The sequence below is a fragment of the Myotis brandtii genome, unplaced genomic scaffold (assembly GCF_000412655.1).
Source record: "Myotis brandtii unplaced genomic scaffold, ASM41265v1 scaffold32, whole genome shotgun sequence".
Classification (NCBI taxonomy): domain Eukaryota; kingdom Metazoa; phylum Chordata; class Mammalia; order Chiroptera; family Vespertilionidae; genus Myotis; species Myotis brandtii.
In genome coordinates, this window is record NW_005362269.1 from 1,867,793 (window position 1) to 1,877,023 (window position 9,231).

Sequence of the window (9,231 nt, forward strand, 5' to 3'; positions counted from 1 at the left end):
AAGGCGCCTGAACAAGGGGGTGAGGCCAGGTGAAGATTGAAGGGATGTGGCCAGGAGCCCCCAGAAGCTGAAGAGGCAGGAAGGACCCTCCCCTGGAGCCCTGGGAGGGAGCACAGCCCCAGACACCCTGATTTCAGGTTCTGGCCCCAGAACGGAGAGCACATGTTCCTGTTTGTTTAGGCCAGTCTGTGGTCATCGGAGCAGCAGCCTCAGGAAATAGACCCCTTCCTGCCCCTTCTTTTGGGGCTTTGACCGGGTTCTGGGAATTGGTGAGCCCTGTGCCCCAGCAGGGGAGACCCCTTAGACTTCTCGCTGCAGGGCTCACAGGGAGATCCATCCCTGTGTCTGTGCCTCGGCCCTGTCTCCCGCTCCTCCGGGGGGCTCCTTGGCAGTGACAGTGCAGTGGGCACCAGGGCAGGCTGCTCGGTGGGAAGTGCAGGCGGGCTCACAGGGAGATCCATCCCTGTGTCTGTGCCTCGGCCCAGTCTCCCGCTCCTCCGGAGGGCTCCTTGGCAGTGACAGTGCAGTGGGCACCAGGGCAGGCTGCTTGGTGGGAAGTGCAGGCCACGTGGCTCAGGGACTCCTGGCGGCCTTGCTGCAGGATGAGGCAGGGCACTCCCCAGTCCTGCCCTTACCTCCCAGGCCTTCCCCCTAATGAGTCCAGCCTGGACCTCAGCTTCCTGGAGCACCTGGGTTGACAGGAGCCAGCAACTGGTTGTCGTGCCCATATTCTAGATGCCAAAACTGAGGCTCAGAGAGGGGGAGCAGAGGTCCCTACCCCTACCCCACGTCCCCCTCAACCCAGCCCAGCTCACAGGTGGCTTCCCCAGCTGCCACCTGGTTGCTATGGTGTCGGAGGAGGAGAAGGAGATTTCTGAGAAGCAATCCAAAAATAAACACCAGCTGGTCCCTTTCCTCCCTCTCTCCAGCTTCAAAGCCTCCGTTTGTGCAGGTCAGCAGAGGCCTCTTCCTGGCCAGGCAGCCGGGAGCAAAGGAGGTCAAGGAGGCAGAGGGTCCAGGCAGTGGATTCTGGGACCCCAACCTCACCCAGCAGATTTCCTGCACCTGGGCTGCATCTTCCTCCCACAGTCCCCAGACCAGGCGGGCTGTTTCCTGCCTCCCTGCCTTCACACATGCAGTTCCCTCCACCTTGAATGCCCTTCCTCATCCTTCAAATCTTAGCTCGGCTTTAACTCCACTTAAACAGTGCAGGATGCAGAGGGAGCCCCAAGTGAACCTTCCCTGAGTCACCTGGGGCTCCCTCTGCACCCCGCACCGTTTTCTGGATGATGCTCTCACGGGGCGGTGAGGTCTCGGGGATGCTAGCTTTGCCTTTGTACCCCAGCCCCCAGCACAGACAGGTGCTCAGTAAACCCAGAAGGAAGGGAAGGAGGGAGGGAGGGAAGGGAGCGAAGAAACACCTCTTATAGGATTGGAGAGGATCTGGACCGTGAGCACCTGGCACAGGGCTAGGCATGGAGCAAAGCCCACTCTCTTCCTGCCACCTCCACTCGAGCCTGGGCTCCAGCACCTTCTGCCTCATCCGATTTGGAGCCGGCTCAGGGGTCATCTCCATACCCACAGGCCTGTGTCTGTTGCCCATTTGGATGCAAGGTAATTGCACCAGGATGCAGAGGTGCACTTGACTTTATAAGGAGCTAGTGTGTTTGGGAGAAAGGCCTCCATTCTCTGAAATCCTGACTGTGCAAACTTGCAAGGGCCTGAGGGCTGACCTTGAGCAGGGATTTTCAAACGGTTTTCACACTGAATACTTTCTGCAAACAAAGCCTTACCTGACGGCCATTATATAAAACAGATGGAAACTAAGCTGTTTGGGGCGAAGTGGTGGGTGTTGAAGGGACTGGGAGGCGGGACCAGAGTCCCATCTCCCCTGTAGCTCTGGGTCCCGGGGAGATGGGGGTTGGGGTTGGTCCTGGTGGTGGGATGGGGCAGCCAGGAGAGAGGGAGAGCCCTGGGGAGAGTCCAGTAGCTGACTTTTACTAACTGGTACAGAAGGGCTTCAATATTTTCAGAACTGTGTGTTCATGCCAGTGTGGCTGGGCCAACGAACTCATCTTTCACAGCAAGAAGTCAGTTTACACAAACAAAAATGAAAATATGTCCTTGGAAAAAATCATAATGACTTCAACCTTTAATGTTCTCAGTTTCTTTTTTTTTTAATCTTGAAGGGATATTTTAGGGGAAGTATCTCTTGCCTAGAGGAAATATTTTATGAATTCAGCAATCCCATCAACTTCTTTTTCTTTTGTGAAATTCAAGTAAAATTAAATTTAAAATTGTCTAAAAAAATAACGCTTGCATGTAATTGCTATAATGTGCATTTTTGAGCCAATTGTGAAACTAGTCTGTGACTGTTGGTTTAGTCTGTTGTTAAATTCACACAAGATTGTTGAAGTTAATTTTTTTAAACCTATTCATGAGTGTCTATTTTGAATTTACTATTTTTATGCCACTACAAAAAAAAAGCAAAAAGTTCTGGAGGGGAGAGCAGACAAGCTCTACGTGGCACAAGTGAGCAGAGCTGACTAGGGTCACTGGTACATTTCATTTAGAGAACTTTATGGCACACAGCTCCCTCACATCTCCATGGCTGCTTCGGTCGGTGGCATTCTCATGTGCTGGGGTTAACCTTATTGCCTGATGGAGGCTGCCTGTGAAGGAGATTCCTGAAAGGCAGGCGTGGGAAAGGTGTGAGGAGTCGGGACTAGATAAGTTCTGAGTCCCTTACAGCTCTCAGTTTTGATTTCAGGACTCTCCTAAAAAGAACGTTGATTTACGAAGTTGTAAACTTCTGGAACTAATGGTGAAGTGCTCCATTTGAACAAAAAGAGCCACACCGCCATCTGGTGATCATCACAATTATTCTTTTTTAGTAATTGGTTTTTGATTATTGGGAGAAAACTCATTAGTTTCTTGTTGACATTTTTTTCCTGCAGTACCTTTTTTTATAGCATCCCCTCCTGGAAAAGACCTACTTTGTTTCTACTTTTCATTTTGATAAAGAACAAATGTTTGCATCTAAATCCCCATTCAGCTGTCTGATAATTTCCTGGCAATAATTTCCTAAGAAAGGGTCAAAGATTATTGTTTAATGTAAAGCGTTGCCTATGCATTTTCCAATTGTCCTTGCAGGGAACAGAAAAAGGATAGACTCCTCACCTCACTTTATAAGGGCAGCACAACTTTGATGCCCAAACCTGAGAAGGACATTATAAGGAATGAAAACTATAGGATACCATGTTAGAAAGCTGAATCGATTTCTCTCGCCCCCTCTCTATCCATCTATCTATTTAATGGTATATTACAACCATATTGTTTATTTCCATAACTTGAGATTAATGTGTAAAAGTAAACTGTTGACAACCACCACAGTAAGCACACGCCAAGCTCAGTGATGCAGAACGTGCATTTGAGAAGGACATGGGTGCAAGTGTTTATTTGGAAGATGGTCCCAGGAAATCCAAGTGAGGAAACTGGGAAAGTGAGACAAAGGTGGAAGAGAAGCGAGAAAAAAAGTGCAGTGCTCGGCTGGTGTGGCTCCGTGGTTGAGCATTGACCTATGAACCAGGAGGTTAGGATTCAATTCCCCATCAGGGCACATGCCCAGGTTGTGGGGTCTGAGTGGGGCCAGGGTGCTTTGGCCCCTGCAAAGCAGGTAGTGCTCCGAGGCTCACTTGAAAATGAATTGCCTTGGGAGGGGTCCAAGGATCAATGAGCCACCATTTGGAGGCCTTGTCACAAGGAGAAGGTTCCTGGTGCTTCCAAATTGCTCTGTTTCCTGCGGGTGAATTTCAGAGCTCCCTGGATGCCAGCTCCTGCGTCCTCATGCCCAATGTTGTGATGCCCATGAAAGCACACTGACCATCCAATCTACTCTTGAACACTTACAGTCCCAATACAGGCAGTCTGGTCTGTTGTGGGACATTCTTAACTAATAGAAAGTCCTTTTATCTGAACCATAACCTCTCTCCCTGTGACCATCATGCACTGATTTTTGTCGACATCAGAGGCCGTGCAGCACACTGTGCCTGTGCACGATTTGTTAGTAGCTATCAAAATGTAAAATATGCATACGCTTTGGCCAACACTTCTAGGAATCTATTCTGCAGATACACGGACAAAGTATCTATATCTATAAAACCCTAATATGCAAATAGACGGAACGGCAGAACAACCGAACAACTGGTCGCTATGACATGTGCTGACCACCAAGAAACGCGTGCGGAACATGGCGGGCGTCAGCCGTGGGGGTGGAACTAATGGTGAAGTGCTCCATTTGAAAAAAAAGAGCCACACCGCCATCTGGTGATCGTCACAATTATTCTTTTTTTAGTCATTTGTTTTTTATTATTGGGAGAAAACTCATTAGTTTCTTAACTTGTTGACATTTTTTCCCTCCAGTGCCTTTTCTTTGTAGCATCCCCTCCTGGAAAGGACCTACTTTGTTTCTACTTTTTATTTTGATAAAGAACAAATGTTTGCATCTACATCCCCATTCAGTTGCCTGACAATTTCTTGGCAATAATTTCCTAAGAAAGGGTCAAAGATTATTGTTTAATGTAAAGCGTTGGATATGCATTTTCCAATTGTCCTTCCAGGGAATAAAAAAAGACCTAATCACAACCCAAGGCCCTCCCCCCGCCCAATCCCACCTCAACTTTTTAAGGCAGCACAACTTTGATGCTCAAACCTGAGAAGGACATTATAAGGAATGAAAACTATAGGATACCATGTTAGAAAGCTGAATCAATTTCTCTCTCCCCCTCTCTATCCATCTATCTATTTACTGGTATATTACAACCATATTGTTTATTTTCATACTTGAGATTAATGTGTAAAAATAAACTGTTGACAACCACCACACTGTAAGACACGAAGGAGGAAAAGCACATGACAAGCTCAGTGAAGCAGAACGTGCATTTGAGAAGGACGTGGGTGCAAGTGTTTATTTGGAAGATGATCCCAGGAAATCCAAGAGAGGAAACTGGGAAAGTGAGACAAAGGTGGAAGAGAAGCGAGAAAAAAAATGCAGTGTCCGGCTGGTGTGGCTCCATGGTGGCTCCTATGAACCAGGAGGTTAGGATTCAATTCCCCATCAGGGCACATGCCCAGGTTGTGGGGTCTGAGTGGGGCCAGGGTGCTTTGGCCCCTGCAAAGCAGGTAGTGCTCCGAGGCTCACTTGAAAATGAATTGCCTTGGGAGGGGTCCAAGGATCAATGAGCCACCATTTGGAGGCCTTGTCACGAGGAGAAGGATCCTGGTGCTTCCAAATTGCTCTGTTTCCTGCGGGTGAATTTCAGAGCTCCCTGGATGCCAGCTCCTGCGTCCTCATGCCCAATGTTGTGATGCCCATGAAAGCACACTGACCATCCAATCTACTCTTGAACACTTACAGTCCCAATACAGGCAGTCTGGTCTGTTGTGGGACATTCTTAACTAATAGAAAGTCCTTTTATCTGAACCATAACCTCTCTCCCTGTGACCATCATGCACTGATTTTTGTCGACATCAGAGGCCGTGCAGCACACTGTGCCTGTGCACGATTTGTTAGTAGCTATCAAAATGTAAAATATGCATACGCTTTGGCCAACACTTCTAGGAATCTATTCTGCAGATACACGGACAAAGTATCTATATCTATAAAACCCTAATATGCAAATAGACGGAATGGTGGAACAACCGAACAACCGGTCCCACGCTGTCAGCAGGTGCGGGGGGAGGGGGAGGGAGTTGGGTTGTGATTAGGTCATGAGGGTTGAGCCCTCATGAATGGGATTAGTCCCTTATAGAAAAGGCGAACAACTGGTCCCACGCTGTCAGCAGGGGGGGCGGGGGCAGTGGGGGAGTTGGGTTGTGATTAGGTCATGAGGGTGGAGCCCTCATGAATGGGATTAGTCCCTTATAGAAAAGGGTTCTCTCCAAGACAGGACCGTGTGGCATCCCATGCTTGGTCTTTCAGCTTCCAGAAGTGTGAGAAATAAATTTATGTTTCTGATAAGCCACCCAGTCTATGTAATTTGTTGTAGCAGCCTGAATGGATTAAGACACCACGCTTTCCTCCGGTATCAGAAAGGAAAGGTCCTCTTTAGACCCCACTTTCCCTCTGTGTTCTAGATCCTAGTCATCCCACTTCACTGGGGTCTTTTGTGCAATACAACAGCCCCTGTTCCCTGTACACAGCTGTGTTCCAAGATACAGAGCCATCAAAATCTTTGCACACAACACATACTCATCTGCTTGTCTGCAAACATCATACCAGCACCAAAGTTGAGCAAAGGGGCGATGGATGGTAGGGGCACCATCCCAGTTACAACAAACATTACTTCATGATACTGAGATGGGCACTGCCCTTACCTAGAGATGCAAAGAGAGATTGTCCTAAACCCTGGGAGGTAAACCCCACAGTGAGAGAATCCATTTTCACTTGTGGATGCCAGGACCTACCCCTTTGCTGGCCTGAGCTGACTGTGAGGTGAGTAGCAGATCGAAAAGGCACTGGGTGAAGAATATAGGAAGACATCCACCGTGTTCCCATAATTTCGGAATCAGTCAGGGCTCCATAAAAAAATGGTTTAAACTTTGATGGGAAATGGGGAGACATGAGAATCTCTATGGCTGAGCACCTGAGAGAAGAATGTTTGCATGTGAACTATTTAAATAAATGAGGCTGACATCTGGCTGCTGCTGTGTGATATCAGCCTAGGGTCACAGTGACTCTGGCATTGCTCGAATGGAGCCATTTTTCTGGCTTTTGTATAAAAGTGTCGCTGATTACTTCTTCCTCCTAGAAACGCCTTCTTGGCACCAATGACAACCCACTCTCCTGGTTTCCTTATTTCCTGGACTGTTCCTTCTCTGTTTCCTTCCCGAGTTGTTTCTTCTCCCCTGTCTCTGGTGAACTCATCCATCTCCTGGTTTTACCTATGTCTGTGCTGAGAACTTTCCAACTCTACCACCAGCCCAGCTCCTCCATAGAGCTTCAAAATCATAGCCAAACATCTGCATTTGGCCGCCTCCATCTGATGTCAAGCTTTGCCACTAGCTGTTCTTTTTATCTTCACCTGTGTCTCTCTTCAGATGTAAGAGAACATCTTTTTGTTTATTGTAAAAGCCTTGTTTACCTCCTGAGATCACCAGTGGAGCCTTACAACAGTACTTGGGCCATTTCACCGAGGGCACAATGTACATACCTGTCTTTGAGGTAAAAGGCAAGCAGAGACCAGAGGTTAAGACTTAGCAGAAACTCTAGAAGATGAGGCCGGAGTGTTTTGGGAAAGGAGTCAAAGGCTGGTCCTGCAGTCTTTGGTGCTCTCTGAGACTCACCTGGAAAAAACATCACATTTGGAAGGGCCCAGGGCCAAATGAGCCACATTTGAGAGGTTTTCCCAAGGGCGAATGTCAGAGATTCCTTAGATGTCAGCTTCTCTAATGCCCTCTACAGAATCCAGATCACTAACTCTATTCTTGAAAACTTATTACTCCAACCCAGGCAACCTGATCTGATGTGGGTTATTTTTAACTATGAGGAAGCACTCTATTTTTAACCATGGTCTGTCTCCTCCTGACGGTCATGCACTGATTTTATATGTCAGAGGTAGTTCAACATGGTTGTGCACACGTGAACAATTTGTTAGTAGTTACCAAAATGTTAAATGTGCATAGCCATTGGCCAGTAGTCTCACCTCTAGGAATGTATTCTGCAGATATATGAACAAAAGTGTACAAAGGTGTATGAGGATGTTCACTGGTGAACTGTAGTGGTTCTTTTCCTCATTGGCTCAGGCTCATGAGGGTCACAAATGCTAAATCATGGATCATGCAAGGTAGATTGGTAAGTACCACAAGAAAGCAGCCAAGTAACATTAAAAGGATCTGGCTGTTTTCCTCTCTGGATTATGAGCTCCATAGGGCGTGAGGTCAGGTCTACTGTGTAATTAATTGATGTCTCCTGTGGGAGGAAATGCTTCATTGTGCTGCTTGCCTACTCTGTGCCAGGTGTTGTGAAACTGGCACTTTACTGTCATAGCTAATGCTCATAATGAGACAGGCCAGTAAACTAAGACAAGTGGATTAGGGAAACTGAGGCATATAGCTAAACAAACTGGCAGAGTAATTTACCCAGATACAGAAGGTCACCTCCCTAGAAATGACATCTAGGCCTCAACTGCATTTCAGCTCCAGACCCAGAAGAGCACCAAAACCATGTGGGTGACACCAGGATCGGCTGCAATGACTGACGAGCCCCTGCTCTGACACTGACCAATCAGTAACGACCACGATTCTGTTGAAACCCTCCCCCGAGACCTCCCCTAAGATTCCCACCTGCAAGAAAGAGATAAAGCCTCCAGACAAATGACCCAGCCCGTCCTCTCCCTCTGGAGAGCAGACCCCTCACTGCTCATAATGAGACAGGAATTGGCCCACATCTCTGTCAGGTGTGCCCTCTCCTCTGCGGAGGTTCTCCCCAAAGGGGCCTGTCTTTTCACAATAGACAATTCAGCCATGCAAGAAAGGGATCAAGTGAGCAGGAAATGTGAAGGAATCAAGTGGGAACTAGGTGAACATGGGTCAACTGTTTATTCATAAAGACACCCTCATCCTTTCCAGGTATGCTTTCCTACAGGCACCTCCAGTAAGAATCCTCCTCTAAAGCTGCTTATGAACAAACAGGTAAAACCACAGAAAGGAGGGCAGGAAATAATTTAGAGATATCAAATGCTCAAATCGATGACAGGCATGACTTCTCACCCCAACAGTTTCCTCTGTAAGTACCCTCAGCTCTCAGGGAGAACAGCTGAGGCTGCAGGGCAGGGGTCAGAAAGGAACTGAAGAGATATTAGACTGGGTCTTTATGTGCAGTCACCACAGTTTATGCAAGTGTATGTAAAACATAATAAGAGTATAATAAAATATAAAATGTCACTTTAACATAGCAATAAGCAAGGCCACCAAGACCAAAGACAGTAAATGAGCCAGTCATAGGAACGAGATATCAAAAGCAAGAGTGTCTGAAGTGCAAGTACAGATGTGTCTTTTAGACATTAGCACCTGTTATGGAAGGAGAGAGAGTAATAAAGAGGACTAATATTAACTAAAAATCTGCTCTGTATTATACTTTTATTGACCAATAAGAAAAAAATATTCAGATGGGCAAAGCAGGCTTGCCTGAAGTCACACAATCTTTGAATAGTTGAGCCAGGATTTAAACCC